General features: G+C 37.4%; 1 long non-coding RNA gene across 2 annotated transcripts in view; it reads right to left on the bottom strand.

Moving 5' to 3' along the window:
- Positions 1 to 12,731, bottom strand: part of LOC148126234 (uncharacterized) — a 35,786-nt gene extending 23,055 nt beyond the window's left edge. For both annotated transcript variants that reach the window (XR_015743021.1, XR_015743020.1), the window contains exon 1: positions 12,577 to 12,731. This is a non-coding gene — a long non-coding RNA (uncharacterized LOC148126234). The remainder of the gene's footprint in view (positions 1 to 12,576) is intronic.
- Between the last annotated feature and the right edge of the window lie 4,289 nt (positions 12,732 to 17,020).

The raw sequence follows: 17,020 nt of genomic DNA, 5'->3' as shown, positions 1-17,020 counted from the left end.
AAATGAATTAAGCTTACAACTCCCAGAATTCTCAAATTTGACTAAATCCAGATCGTAGGTATTATCACTTATTATTATTGATTGAATCCCTAAATCCTGGCTGGGTATTATTGACTGAATCCCTAAATCCTGGCTAGAGAACAGCTATAATCCTCAGAGATTATTGGCATCTTAGAGCCCAAATCAAATCTGGTCATTCTGGTCACTCTGCTTTAACTACAACCTATTGGAAACAAAGGAAGTTGAACAGTTTGAAAGGTGGGAACTCTTCAGTCCACTGTTGATGTCAACATTGGATGCCCAAAGCAAGATTGTCTCCAAAGCTCTTGAGATAGATATTAAAAAGCGTCTTTTTTCTAGATGTCCAAACACACACATATGCATTGTCTTTGGGCATTAAAACATTACTACTTAAATATGTCGTGCTCTTTTGCAGAACTCTTCTATACTGTCCCCTTGAAAAAAGCAGTCAAAAGAAATTTTCTCATCTCAAATAATTTATTAAATGGATCAATTCTCAATTTAGTTATAAGTGAAAGAAGATGGAAGGGCATTATGATTGCCAATGAGGAAAACAAACCTGTATTCTTAATTTCTCCAACGGGCTGCCATGTCTTACAAAGACATTTGTCTTTCTTGCTTTACAGAGTAAAGGTTAGATTCAGGAAACCCTGGGGAGCTACAATACATCTGGCTGATCTCTATCATATATGTTTATAACACATTTTAATTTTTCCTCATCTCTTCTTCAAAAGGAGAAGTCATAAATAAATAAATAAATAAATACATACATACATATATAAATACATAAATATTCAAATTGTATGTGAGTCTGAAATATTTAAATTGAAAAGTAACATATATTTGCTCAATAAATGTGAGTAGAATTCCCCAGTTGCAAATCCCAGCCACTTCAATGAGGCTCTAATAATTATCCCCTTACAAACAGGCATCTGCATTCAGAATAAAAAGACACTTGGTATCTCTGAATCTCTCCTGAAAATTATTTTGAAGTGACTCCTGATTCTCTCATTAGAACTTTTGGGGTAGCTCTTCCATTTAGGTCGCTCTACAAAAGGCAAGCTGTGAGGCTGCCAGTTTGGAGATCAGTGGTCACTCATGTACATATACACAGGTGGAGCATTTGAGAATATTTGATGTCCTAAATACCCCAAATTAATAATAAAGCACTTTGTGCTCAGAATTTTGACCCACCCCAAAAGACATATTCAAAGGGTTTCTAAAATTTCTCCTCTAATTTTGTTCCTCATGTCTTGGATGAATAAACCAGCCTCCTGGACACTGGCAAGCTGCTGTTCCTCAGCCTTGGTGCTGAATGGTAAATCTCTCCATGATTTTGATAGTTCATATTATATACCATTGGCTTACATAAGTTGGTCCTGTTCTTGGCATCTGAATAGTAACATTGCCACCTAGAGGCCTGATGTAAACTGATATTTTTAAAAAATTAAAAGAATCTTCCTTTTACAGATAGTCAACACATTGCTTAATGTTGATTAATATATTCTCAATGGTATTTCATCTTTCAAAACTCCTCATAACTGCAACTTGTCAGTGGCTCTATCACACCCAGACTCAGAGTTCTTTTTTTTTTTAACTATTTGCATATAATACACATTATGTATGATGCAAAGATATCATACTATGTCCTTTTAGTGGAATAAATATTATGCAAAATTGAGATAAGAAAAAAAGAAACATGCTACATACTATATGTTTTACAACAGACTGATTCATATATCTCCTTTCATTCTTTAAATTTCTTACATATTTTTAAAAAATTTCCTCCACTCTATTCAACTTGATACAATATTAAGTTCTATACTTTCTATTATATTATACAATCAATTCAACTTTTATGGCAAATTGTTTGGGTTCTCAGCTCAACATAGCATCGTGTGCATACAAAAATACATACACAATAAATATCTCCAAACATTTCTAGCATCATCATAAGCATTACTTATACATTTGTCAAAAACACATTAAAATAGAAGAGGGTCATTACACATTCCTGTCTTATTCCCTGCTCAATCTTGAACCATTCACTAAGCATTCCATTATTCTTATACAGGCTTTTACTTGGATTATATGCTACTCTTACTTCATTCAGTAACCAACCTTTAACTCTACATTCATAGAAAACATTTCATATTCATGTCTGTTCATTGCATCATATAGCTTCTTAAGATCAACCAAGTACAATAATACACACACATTCCCATACACACACATTCATACATTTTACAATGACTCGCAAAACACAAAAGAACAGATTTGTTCTGGATCTTTTCTTCTTTCAATCTTCGCAGCAATGTGCTCTTTTGGACTATATTTGCTGCAACTTTGTGTGTGTGTGCGTGTGTGTGTGTGTGTGTGTGTGTGTGTGTTTGAGAGAGGGGGGAGAGAGAGAAAGAGAGAGAGGAGAGAAAGAGAAAGAGAGAGAGAGAGAGATGAAAACATTGTCTCTAACCTTCATTTATTTGGCATTAATAATTCTCTTGTTTGCTTTTTTTCATCATCATAATCTCTTTTGCTTCTTTATTTTACCAAGCATGCTTTGCATTAAGATAACTACAAACCTTCTGTGGCATATCCTAATGTAAGTCTTTTCATTCTGTTCCAAGCAAGTTCTACATCCAGTTTTCTATTGGAAGATGAACCTAAGTTCCATACTTTCTCCTTCTTCAATCATACTTTCTGTTTCTCTACTTACTTTAATTTCCCTCATGTTTTTTTGTTTTTATCTTCTTGTGGTAAGCCTCTTTGTATCTCCTCCTCCTCAACATTCAAAGCAACTTATGAAGTCTAAATATAAAACTAAAATTAAAAAAAATCCAGGTAACACATTTAAAGAAGAATCTATTTGGAAGATCAATCAACAATATGTGATTTTTTTTTAAAAAAATGGCTTTATAAACCGCAATTTGGCAACAGCATTTTTTTAGTTCTATGAACAAAATTCCCCAAAGATCAAGGTCTGTTACTTTAACAAACTATTCTAACATGAATTACATGGCCTGAACATAGAGTAACAAAAAATCTAAATAATTTGCTATAGCATCATTTGCATAACCCCAACATCCTCTTAACCAGTATGTCCAGTGTTACTGAGAAAAGTATAATCCAGCCAGCTCACCACAATTATGCTAACACATAAAGCTTTCCATAAGACCTTTGCCTGTTGCCTTTCTTGAAAGATGCTGATAGTAAAAGAAACCAAATGATATTAGACTACTGAGCTTTTCTTACAATCACATATCTCTGTTTTGAAAAATGAAATAAAACCATGCCATGTATCAGATATAAAGAACAGCTTTGCTGTTACTGGCACATCACTAGCAAACTGCAGATGTGATAGGCCTACATGCCCTCTCTTGGACTTCAAGTCATATATTATTATTCCTCTGGGATACTTTATAAATGTGGTGAGCTATTTATTTACTTTACAATTTCATCTTAAATCCTCATCGACAAGAAAGCCCTTGAAGTTTGCTACCACTAACTCCCCTCCCTAAAAAAAATATCATACTTTTAAATAAGAAGGGGGAAAAAGCAAAGAGAAAAAAGCATGCAGAGAAGTCTGAATGACAACCTTCACAACATGTAACTAACACACTGAATTTAATGTTGTGCAGCATCATAATATCCTCTAGTTTAGTTTTTTTTTCTGTCAGAGATGTAAAAAATATGTAAAGCATTATATAAACCATGTTATTAGATGAATAGTTAACTAATTAGTTAAATTAGTTAAATAATGGATAGGTTATAGATAGATTAGAGCTATCTACGAGGGCTATCCACAAAATAGATTACGTTTTCATCTGTAGCAAGAAGGGGTGGAGCTAGAGTGGCGTCCGTCTGTGCGTCCGCCGCTCGGTCTGCATCTAGTCGTGCTAGTGGGAGGTTCGTATCGTTGCCCGTTATTTCACAGCAAACGTTTGAAATGTGTGCTGCAATTGAAAATCCCTCGATTTGTGAGGTGAGATCAGTGATAAGGTTTTTGTTGGCAAAAAAACATAAACCGATTGAAATTTTTCAGCAACTGTGTGAAGTGTATGGGACAACATCATCACTGAAGGTGGAGTGCGCCAATGGTGCATTAAGTTTAAAAATGGCCGAACTACGGCACTCGAGAAGTCCTGAATGCTTTCAAGTGGGAGATTTTTCCTCATCGCCCTACAGCCCCGATCTTGCACCAAGCGACTACCACTTGTTTCTGAGGATGAAGACCTGGCTTGGAACACAGTGCTTTGACGCCTGAGATTTGAGCCAGTCAGTCACGCCCGCCCGCAGTTCCGCGTCATTGTCAAAGTTCTGTGTTCCAAGCCAGGTCTTCATCCTCGGAAACAAGTGGTAGTCGCTTGGTGTAAGATCGGGGCTGTAGGGCGGATGAGGAAAAATCTCCCACTTGAAAGCATTCAGGACTTCTCGAGTGCCGTAGTTCGGCCATTTTTAAACTTAATGCACCATTGGCGCACTCCACCTTCAGTGATGATGTTGTCCCCATACACTTCACACAGTTGCTGAAAAATTTCAATCAGTTTATGTTTTTTTGCCAACAAAAACCTTATCACTGATCTCACCTCACAACTCGAGGGGTTTTCAATTGCAGCACACATTTCAAACGTTTGCTGTGAAATAACGGTCAACGATACGAACCTCCCACTAGCATGACTAGATGCAGACTGAGCGCACAGACCAAAGATGGCCGCACTAGCTCCGCCCCTTCTTGCTACAGATGAAAACGTAATCTATTTTGTGGATAGCCCTCGTATATAGATAGCTATCTATGTAGGAGATAGATAGATTGAATCATCAAGGTGTAATTATTTGTAATACTATAGCCTAAGATGTACAGTACAACCAGGAGATCTGATTACTTGAGTTTTGGGGGTGGACCATCTGACTGGTCACCACCAAAAGCTGATTGCCCTGATAGAGAGTTCATTAGACTGAGTCAGAGGGGCAGTTCTGATATGATATAAGATTTCTTGCACAGATGGTGCTAGAAATGTCCTACAGCACATAGGAAGAGCAATTAGTTCTTAAATAACTTGCTCATGCAAGTAAAATGTAGACAATGTAGCTGGGGATTAAATCAAATACTATTATCAAAGACAACCAGCCATACTAGCCTACTTCCCTGTCAGTGCCTTCTTTCAACAAAAAGTCCATTCTCCACATGTCTCACTCTTTGTAAAAATGGGAGCTAAATGCATTTAACACTATCAGTTAATGTGCACAATCATTGGTTCGTTAAATATGGGGAAAGAGACAAAAGTAATCAATGCCACCATTTCCAAAGCAATTTTAATTAAACATGTATAGCATAGCAAATTAATGGGCTACTATTACACACATAAGATAGATATTGTGCTGTATAACAATTTCTCTTACATTTTCTGTATTTATGGAACACGTATTACATCAATTGGAATGGAATAGAAGCTCTCTTACACTGCAACAGATTCTGCTTGTTCCAGCTGGCAACATTCTCTGGCCTTTGGGGTTGTCTACTGCAAAGTGAGAATTTAAAATACACTCAACTCTAGCCTTTTCACGCTTCTGGGGATGGTTGATAATGACTGGTGGGTGAGGTGACCTTCAAGAAAGTTTGGCTGTACCAATTTTCTTATTGTGAATTCTCCCATCAGAATTCCAGAAAACAGAATGGGAATCATCACCCTCGAATTAAAGCAAAGTCGTATATCTTCATTGTTCTTCTTCTTTTGTATAACTCGTGCAGACTGGGTCTTTTCCAACTCAAGTTCACTGGGGGAAAGGGGGAACCTTTTTTTATTCAGCAACAAGTATTGTCTCTGACTCTATTTGTAACAGTTCTCAATTGTCCTAAGTGATCCGCATTACTCGGTCAAATTGCCCTTGACCCCCTAAAAGCCAATAAATGGTGTCTGTGCCGTTTCTTCCTGTGAAAAAGGAACCTCTCTTTTAGGGAAATCCTATCCATTTGCACGAATTGACTCCATACGTAAGTTAATAAATATGAAAGCAATGGTGGGAGCAAGATTATGGATACCATACTGCTCCCCCAGCTTTGCTTAGAAGTTTTCATTTATGTACAATCTGTAGAAAGAGCTCTTTAAACACCAAAGCTCCACCCCAGAAATGGAATTCTGAAGTGATGAGATCATTTTAGTTGTTTTTCCTGGAGTGAAGCAGCTATAAACAGCTTGTTTGAGTATCCCATTTTCAAAAGCATTTAAATTAGTGCAAATCTATAGGCATCTCCAAAGGAGAGCTTGTAGTTACTATGTACCCTGAAAATGTCTGAAGACTGCATTATTCAAAATTTATTCTTCTTTCCCTGTGCATGAGTCAACAGATAATGCCCATGAGGCTGGTAAAAACAGATCATTACATTCAGAGTTTCTGCATGCTGAGGAAGATTTACAGACCTTTGTTATGTAATAATTTACATATGCTGATGGGATTTTATATTATGCTATGTTTAATGATATTTCCAAGAGCAGTTTAAGCTTAAAATCATTGAGGAGTTAAACATGATCCAGATATCTATAGAAAAGCCTCCCAAATTGACCAAATTGCAGATCATCATATATTTTCTATCTCACACATCCTTTGGAGAATCAGTGCAACCAAGTCAACATAGAGGAAATGAGAGAAAGAACATCAGTCCGTTTAATGTGTTTCATGTACATGAACAGAAAATTCTTATCAAATTGTGCTCAGATATCCAGATAGTAGAATAGTCCTTCAAACCCAAATTATGTTTGTGTTCATGTGAAAGCTAAACCTACTCTTTGGGTTTATGGTACAAAAGAAACTTAGATTCAGAAACATGGATAGGCATACTCAAAGCAACCTTTATGTCAAAAACTCACTTTTCTCAAACAGTGTCATCAGAGAAACCCGGATTTCTTTATCTAATATTGCAAAATCAGCATCTTAAAGCTGGTTCACATAACCAGTCTATCCCAATTCCAGTCTATCCCAATTCTAAAGCAGGTCTCTGAGCATTTCTTGAGTACAGGAACAAATTATATTGTATTTTATTCAACCCTAGACAATTGAGAACACAACCTCTACTAATCTTTTCTTGCTATGAATAAAAAGTATTTTCAGATTTGTACCAGCTGGTGCTGTTGTCCAGTTCACCAGATGCATTATTTTTTTAAATAAATCCTGTTGTCCAGTTCACCAGATGCATTATCTTTTTAAATAAATCCTGTCAATTCAGTACAAAATGTGCAGTTTGTCAAAAATGCTCCTTTCCCTCCTGTCATTGGCCCCTGTCATGCAAAACCATTTTCATGTGTTACAAGTTCTCTGATGAGACAAGCAGTTAAAAATCTGAAATTACCAAAAATTGTGCCAATTTCATCTTGTAACCCAGACAACAATAGAAGTGGTTAGTCAGGTTTTCTTTTTCTTTTCATTTTTACTGCTTCAGGAAGGTAAAGAAACACGAGAAGCCACCAATTAGCCCATTACCATGACCAAAATAGAAGACCAGATGCAAACCCAGAAAATGATTTTTTCAACTGGCTTCATTTCCAGATGGTTTTACACGAAAGAATCAAATAGCTGTAAACTGTAACTGGGAAAATCCTAAGCAGACATATTTCATGTTGAAGATGAAGCATTGTTTGAAATTTCTACATGAAATTTGTTTTCTGTCAAAACTTAGTATGTTAGAAACAAAAGCCCCAACAACTTTCCTCCACAACCACAATTTTTTCCAGAAGTAACTTCAAAACTGAGATCATAGCTATTAAGATAAAAAGTTGCAGCCAGAGCTAAGGGAAGGGGCCTGATCTAAATACAAAAGCTGGAACTACACAAGAATCTCCTCCATTCATATTCCACATAGCCAGATCTCATCTTTTTGTGTTTTCATGAAAGTATGATGGCCAATCAAGTGATTTCTCAGTCAAGCTATGCACTTAAGGCCAAACATGAGCCATCTTAATGTTATATCATTGCTTTTTTGCAGCAAAGTACAATGAAGCACACACACATACACACAAACGTTTTATTCCTGTTACTGCAAGAAATAACACTTTACATTCCACTTCCCTATTCTCATTCCTCCTATTTTCATTCTGCTGGGAAACACAATAGTAGTAAACATCTGCTGTTTTGTGCTTATCTTTATGTATGTGTATACAATATGATATGAGTGCATGAGAATAATATCACCTATCAGTATTCCAACAACAAAATAAGGTATTATTTGCAATAACATCTTTAATCATAGGATTCATGAAGTCAGCTAAAGCAGACTGATGTAAAAAGGAATTACCCCAAGAGGACAATGCTTTGAAGCATATTAGCTAAAACACAATTACTTTTTCTTCTTCAAATGTGTATTGTCATACTGGCATATTGGTATAGAGGAATCATTTTTCACAAATAATTGCAGATAGATGATCCATCTCTGAATATACTCAGAAATGTCAGTTTGTTGCATGTAAGGACAAAGAGATAATAATGGAAAGAGGCAACTCTGGATTCCAAATGGTGTTTTGCCATTTTAAAATCACCATTAAAAGACCTGAAAGACCAAGTTAGGGACAGATCACCATACAGATCTATCTATGTGGTAGCTAAGAGTTGACAATAACTTGATGGCACATATTATGAATCAATTTTGAAATCCTGGAATTCCAGTGCAGAAAAATAAGTAATGTTAAAAGTGCACGATAAGACCTACGTATATGATCACAACATTTCTTGGAACAGAATGGGGAATGGGCTATGAGTACCATTCCTGAAATCAAAGCTAGCAATCCCTCTTTCAATCACTCTCCATCCAAACAAAAATCTTTGGCATTGAAATACTAAAAAGCATTCATTCTTTTGAACTATTATCCACATAAATATACCCATTAAACCATTTCATTTTGGGGTGAACAACATATGAAGAGTCCAGAAATGAAATAAGAAATAATAAATCAAAGAAAGTAAAGGTCTGCCATAAGAAAAAGAAACATTCCTTAATCTGGTTCCCATGAACACCATTCACTGTATCTCTCTCTTTTGCTTTTCAAGCTGAACTTGTTTGCAACATAGCCATGCAGTGCTTGATGCACTGACTTTTTTTCGGGGGTTTTTTTCACCTCCCACTTTTGAGAATCTCCATCCAGCCTTGTCCTGTCTTCCTTTTCCTTTTGACCCATTCGCTCTTCCTTCATGTATTTTTGTTTGCAAGCTGATCCTCATTCATTCTCTTTGAAACTAAACTACATCAAGCTATAGGTATCTCTTTCATACTTGTCACTCATTCAATCCATATTTATTCATTACCCATTCACTTTTGACCCTATCACTTCTTATTTCGCCAGTCATACTTCATAAGCACCCTATTCCTACTGCATTCAAATTACTTCCACATTTCTCTTAGCCTAACTCTCATTTCCATATAAAAATTCAAGAGACGCTCACACTAACAAACCACTATTTTCACTCCTTTCAACATTCAATCACTGCCCCAAACCATCTCCTCTTTACTAGCTTTTGCATATCTTAACCATTTTATCAATTTTCATATTTATTAACATTTAAGGAGGTATACAAATTCATGGACTTTTCCCAGTTTTTTGGCCATATACATACAACTTTGCTCACTTTTCCTGCCCTATACAATGATATTGATCATTGATATATGAATTCTTAGATATACGCTTTTCATCTCATCATACAATGTTCATCTTTTGCTGAAAATATGTATGGCACCATCTGCATACAAACTACACATACATCACATCATCAATCAACACACCTTTAACATTACCACAAGTAATCCTTAATTATTCCTTATTCTCCTTGTCCCTATTTTTTCCTGTCAACACTATTCTTCTCTTGCCTTTATTTTTTAAATGATTGTTCTTTTCTATGCATTTTCACTCACAGCCTCTTTTATTTAATTGTATCAAGCATACTTTTTCATATTTCATATTAGTATAACACCACACCTTTCTGTTCATTTCTTTTCATTAACTTTCAAGCAGCTTCCGTGTCCTCTTTTTTTGTATCCTCTTTTCATTCACTCTGTCTGGAGACAAATGTATTTTCATACATAATCAATACCTTATTTTGCTTACATTGTCACATTCATTCTTATATCTCCAATGATCCAATTATTTTTCCATACTCTCATATACCATTTCCATCCATCCATCCATTCATTCATTCAGATACCCAAATATCTTGCCCTCCATCATATTCATTCAGAATGCTACACTATTTTCTCAAACCCTACCTATAATCCTCTATATCTCTACTCAATGGATTTAATTCATTGTTTGGAATGGCATCTCCCCTATCTATGGATTCCTATTTCACGCAGTAGTTATCCATAACAACCTACATGGCACAAATTTATAATTTCAAAAATCCACTTTAGCCCTTTCAAGATTAAATCTGTATCTTCACTTCTCTGGATGTAGTCATCCAATTTGCTCCAAAAGATCAGAGTATTTACTATATCCTTTCCCATTCCTTTCATTTTATAACTACACCACAAATATATTTTTCTTTAATTTCTTTCACACTTTCATGCTTTTTATCATTTATTCTTCTTATATTTGAAGTCATTGTCTTCCATATTTCATGGTTACTAAATATGCCAATGACTACTGGGTTATGTTGTCTATCATGGTCAATCAAGGCCTTCATATAATGTTTTTTAGTATGACAGAAAAGATGTACAGTTGGATGCAGCATAACCAAACAGTAAAGGGACATGGGTCAGTCTGGGACACAGAGATGTTTCCTAGTGTATAACATTTGGTTAGATGGATCCTCCTCATTCAAAAAGTGCTAAACACACAAAAAGAGATACAGTATTAATGTCTAGGTAATACATGAATTGCCATAATAAAATGCATTGCAGAGAAAGCAGCTTATCGGTCAAAGCTCTGTTGTCATCTGACAGTGTGTTAATACAATTTGACAGGGATTTACCTTTGATACTTTGCTGCGATGCATCCCCTTTTGGGATAGGCTCTGTGTTGGCACACAAATTGCCAAATGGCCTGGAAGTGTCGATAGCATATTTCTACAGGACCTTATCAAGAACTGAGAGGAATTATGCATAGATTGATTAGGAAGCCTTAGCAGCAGTGGCTTCCATCAAAAAATTTCATGAGTAACTCCTATGGTCACCATTTTCAGCTTGTGACCAATCACAAACCTTTATTAGACATTTTGTCCGGAGATCGTCCAAGTCCTACAGTGTTGTCTCCAAGAATGACTAGGTGGACAATATTCCTTGCTGCCTACTCATATACATTAATACACAGAGCTGGGAAACATGCCGACGCTTTAAGCTGTTGTCCTTTACCAACCCCTGTAATTGACCCCACACCATCATTAACTGTGTTCTCTTTGGATGATCAACAATTACCTCTGACCTACAGCAGATATTGCTCAATGTTCGTCGAGAGACCAAGTAATATTACAGGTTTTGGACTGGGTGAGAAGGGGTTGGCCCAAAGGAAAATTAGACACCAAATTCTTACCTTTTAGAGCCAGGCAGCATGAGATGTCCACCCAGCAGGAGTGTTTATTATGGGGTTGCCGTGTCATTGTCCCTAGCAGATTGAGGCCTCAGATAATTGATAGTTGAAGGACATCCGGGTATTGCCAGAATAAAGGCACTGGCAAGGAGTTATGTCTGGTGGCCAGGCATAGACGCAGACATAACTACTAAGGTCAGGACATACCAGGCATGTCAACTATCAAGGCCTGCCCCACCAGCTGCCAATCAGGGGAATGGGAATCAGCTAAGTCCCCATGGTCACGAGTCCACACAGATTTGGTGGGCCCTTTCCACAACTGCATATTCTTAATTGTAGTGGACTCTTATTCCAAATGGCTTGAGTTGTCCCTCATGCATTCTACTACTTCGACAGATGTCATAAAAGTGTTAGATCGTTTGTTTGCAACTCATGGTTTTCCAGATATTCTTGTTTCGGACAATGGTACACAATTTGCATCAGCTAGTTTTGAAGGGAGTCTGGCATGCTCTGACAGCCCCGTATCACCCAGCAGCGAATGGGTAAGCTGAAAGTGCCATAAGGGCAGCCAAGGAGGTTTTAGGCAGACTCGAGGGAGAAGATTGGCACTCAAAATTAACCACTTATTTACTATCACAACATATCACCCCTAGCTCAGTGACAAATTGTTCTCCAACAGAGCTGCTAATGGGAAGGAGGCTTAGGAATAATTTAGATAGGCTCCATCCAAGCTACTCTCCTTTAATTCCATTAGATTCTTTTAGCCAAATGAGGTCATTCCAGGTAAATGACCCTGTGTATGCTAGGAATTTTGGGGGTAATCCCCTCTGGTTGCCCAGCCAAGTGGTGGCTGTCATGGGCCCCAGGTCTTATAAAATTGGGTTACAGAATGGCAGAATATGGTGATGCCGTACCGACCAATTGAGAGGTCATTGGGGCTCATCCCAGAGTAACTGAGATGGGAATGAACAAACAGAGGGAATGTTTTGTGGGTATGACACTCCAGAGTATGAGACACCGATGAGTGGTGCGCATGCTGACACAAACTTACCTGATGACGAGTTCCTGAGAGAGTCCAATTCATCTTCGACGAGAAGTGCAGCGCCGCCACATCTGGAGCGTTTGGTGACAGCCGACCCATTCCAACCAGCTGCAAAGACTGAACTGCGCAGGTCAGGGCAAGAGAGATAATTCCCCGCCTATTTAAACGATTATGCATACTCTTAGCTGCGGGAAAGGAGTATTGTGTTCCACAGAAGTTCTATTTGTTGGTCTGCATTTTGATCAGGAGTTTTGTTTGTTCTGATTGGCTGAGCAGCCTGAGAACAAACTATAAAAGGAAGCTGCCCAGCGGCATCAGCTGTTACCTATCAGCTGGCCAATTCGGCAGCATATCGGCAGACTCGGGTAACCTGTTTCTTTGTTACAATAAACATTGTTTCGTTCATCAATGCCTGCCTCAGCTCATTCTTAGAAAGAATTTAATAAGGACCTTTCTGTTGTTTTGTTGCAAATTTCCTCTATTGCTAGTTGCCTTTGAAAAATTTATTGCACTTTTGAGCTAGATGATTTTCAGAAGGAAACTAGTGTCAGGAAACTGCAGTTATTTTTCCTTTCCAATGCAAATAACCAGTTTAAATACACTGCTTAACAAATGTGGTTGTCGTCATACATCTTTTCTTTCCCACATATTTCAGTACATGAAGGTGAAACAACCCAGACTGAAGAAAATATTACCCAGTGCAATACGGCTTGGGTACATTTTGTTTTGACAATACAAACATGACATTTAAATCAGGAAAATAATCAAATTGGGAGGGATAAGCAGTGGTTCAGTAAAACTACAGTCCTACTCCTAAATAATTTTGTATGCCTACACTGACATTTTTTAGTCCTTCCAGTTGTACAAGATACTGTTGCTATTGATGAAAGCCAACACTTCAAGCAAAACATGATTCCGAAATTACAGTTGATCTGAGCTATGAAGAACAAGAATCTAATGAGGAAACGGAGGAGGAAAAGAACCTAACGACGTTGCTGAACTCTCCCTTTCACACCTTCGAGTTCTTGCCATTCTAAAAAAGTTCCCTTTTAAAAAAATTGTTTACAAATTGTTTTTAAAACCTTAAAAAAATTAAAAAATAAAAGTAAAAAAGTTCCCTGGAGAAATTCTTTTTAATCACATCTTAATTTTTGTAAGACAAAAACAAAGTATGACAGAGCCTCTTAAAATATAACTAAAACCTCAATTGTTGTTCTGTTTTCTACATTCATATCCTACTTCTGGCAAGCAACTATTGGTCTTTTTGATGGATTCTTCAATCTACTATAAATTCTACCCTTTATTTTCAATATTACCTGTTTCTGTTTAGTTCTGCTACTGACCAGAACTACTGCCTTAAAAAGGACTATGTGGTATTGACGTACCTACTTCTGGCTCCTGGTCTAATGACCAATCATTTTTTCTGTTCTAGCGGTAACAGGAAGAAAACCTTTGTCTCTGCTTGTTATGGACCCAGGAGAAGCATATGGACAATAAAACTACACTGTGTGCTTGACCAAATGGGTTTTCTATCAAGCAACCAAAAAGCCTTAGACAATTAAAGAAACTTCAGGACCTTCTTCGATATTTTGGAAAGGATGTTTCCCCACTTTGAACAAGATTCAATTCATCTGAACTATGGCAAACAATCCCCATTTTCTGAAATTTCAGATGTTTCCTGATGTGAAAGTTAATGAACAATTGTAACCTTATCTTCTCCATTATTTTTAAAGGGGAGCCAAGTGTTATTTAACCCCAATTTCATTATTAATAGGGCATTTGATAATTAAACACTAAACTTGAAAAACTTTCTGGATATACTATATTTGTGCAGATTATGTGCAAGTTTGTGCAATTAATTCCAACTCTTCAATCATGGTCCACAACTTCATTTCAAAACTCACTAATTGGGTTCAACAGTAAGCATATTACTTGACAACAAGTTGCCATAGTGGACCTGCTACTTCTTTTCAGAATCAAAGACCAGTAATAGAAATGAACCAAGTGGAGAAAAGCAACTTCACGCAGCTGGACAGGGGAAGTTAAAGAAGAGAATGGAAGATTCATTTTCATTCCCTGAGCACATTTTGTAATAAAGGTAAGCCAACAGGCAGACTATTTATCTCCAAATTAGTGTCTAGTTAGCACTATTAGTTTGCTCGGGTTTGGTCCTAAGAGAACTCTTGGTTTCATTCCAAATGTTTGGGATTTGATGTTCATTCCATATTGTATCTCTTTTACCCCCATTCAGCTCTGAAGCACTTTATGTCAGCTTAACTGAGATGTGGCCAATCCCTAAAGCTTTGCTGCTTATTCATACGTTCCTTACTTTTTCATAAAAGTCAGTTTCTCATAATATAATTAGCACTGTGTTGACAACTCAGCAGTTCATAAGACAGTTTTTATGTTGTTACCTATTCAAAATATGCTTCTTGCTAGTAAGTAGATAGCAATCATCCACACTAGGGCTTTTAGGCTCTTCTTGGAGCAAAAACATTCTTGAAATAATTAAGTGTTCTTCACTCTGTTTTGTTATTAATGCAAGACTCCTTTTAATATTTCAGTATCATTGATTTGAGAAATGGTTTGCATTCACCTAGCTATTGATCCCTGTCTCAAGTTGCATGACACATTAGACACATAAGTGGGTTTACAATATACTACTTTATTGCTGCTATCCTCATCTTAAGCAACACGTGTAGGTCTCTTATACCATTTATGTCTAAGGTACAAAACCTAATATAGCCAACAGAGAACCAAGGAATTGGAGCAACTCTGAAGTGCTCTAGAATATTCAGTCTTTTGTACCAGTTCCCATAAAAACATGAGGACTATATGATAAATAGTAGCAAGCCACTCAGTTTGATTTTAGAATTTAGATCTGCTAACCTGTACGTTTTGACAAAAAGGGGAACTAAGTTGTTTTCAGGCTGTTTTCCCATTCAGTCTTTCCAAGACACCACCCAGAATTCCTCTTTGAAGGACATGGGTGGTTCAGAAATGTGATGTGGGAGAAAGAGAGGCATAGAATTTCAGAATCAGGTGGTAAGTATCCCAAGGGAGGTCCATTGTAACTTTAAATGGTCATAAATCAAGGACTACCTGTATCATAAGAGCTGAGAGAAACTCATGATGCAAAAAGTAATCATGTCTTACAGGGTATTGTGGTTAGCTGGCAGCAGGTGCGGATGGCTGAGGAGAGCAAGGACTCAGATGAGGGACCAGGACCATTAGGGAGTGGACTTCTGCCTTCAGAAATTATGAGGACTAGCAGCAGTGATGAGGAGGTTTCCGAGGAGCCTGTGCTAAGTGCGCGTGCATGCAGGATTGCTTGGAGAAAAGAGCAGTTACAACAGCACGGGCAACTCGGGATAAGGCTGCAAGGTAATGATCCCTCTTTCAAGAAGATAAAAGCCAGCTGTGAAATGAACGTACTTGCAGAAAGCAAAAACATTTTGAAACTCCAGCCTCATGGACATTCCGGTATCATGAGTTTGTATTTGAAGATTTTTATTTTGCAAATTATTCCCTGACTGTTATCTTTTGGCATGTCTTGCACAATTTGGCAAGACTTGTGCTTATCACAGCTAATTATTTTGTAAAAGCATTACAAGTTTTCTGTTCCTTTTGGGTTGTGTTTGATTTGTTGAAAAGGGGCGTGGGTCAGAACACAGGGGCAGAGGGGAATGGGCAGGACTTCACCCAAACAATATGCTGCTCACCCTATTTCTTCAATTTCAACAGTTTAGCTTAAAAGGGACAAAGTAAAGAGACCTGGGGCAAGTCCTGAAATGCAGCAAGGACAAGCATTTTGAAGCAACAGGATCCTCTAGCATTTGGGCCAACTACATGCATTCTGGGACTGCATGTTCCTTCCCTTGTTTCCCAAACAGCACTTGAGGCAGAAAATATTCCAGTGTGCTTTTTGGATAAGGGAAAGTTGTAAGAAAGATAGCTTTGAAATCCTTTCCCATTTTCTCTCAATTGTCCTTTGTTATGATTATCATGATATGCCAGTGCCGGTCAAAAAAGAAAATTGCAATACACTACAATCCCCAAACTGATATGTGCTATTCAAGTCTGCAAATGAGTCTCCAGATGATATATTTAAATAGATGCTGATCTTGCCATCTACAGTTTTGTCCAAGACGAGGCATCTTTTGATTATCCTAGTAGATTCCCTCTTTAGATTCCCGTAAGTGCTCTTTATATATTCAGCATTGCTTACAATATTTAAAGTGCGCAGAGCCCACTATCTCAGAATCCTTGGGATCCTGCAGGAAGGAAGGAAGGTGAGTATTATCCCTGGGTCTCTGCAAGGGAAATCCAAAAACTCATGATGGAGGCTGCAACCCTACAATTGAATCCTTGCCCCCTCTTTACATAAAAAGGGGTGGGAGTTTAATCGTAGTCTCATGGCTGTTGTCTTGAATTTTTTTAATGCATCTGCCCC

Source organism: Pseudonaja textilis, chromosome 3 (genome assembly GCF_049901715.1).
Source record: "Pseudonaja textilis isolate UNSWEBS1 chromosome 3, rPseTex1.2, whole genome shotgun sequence".
NCBI classification, from domain to species: domain Eukaryota; kingdom Metazoa; phylum Chordata; class Lepidosauria; order Squamata; family Elapidae; genus Pseudonaja; species Pseudonaja textilis.
The sequence above is the reverse complement of the archived record's forward strand: the minus strand, read 5'-3'. Positions and strand labels throughout refer to the sequence as shown.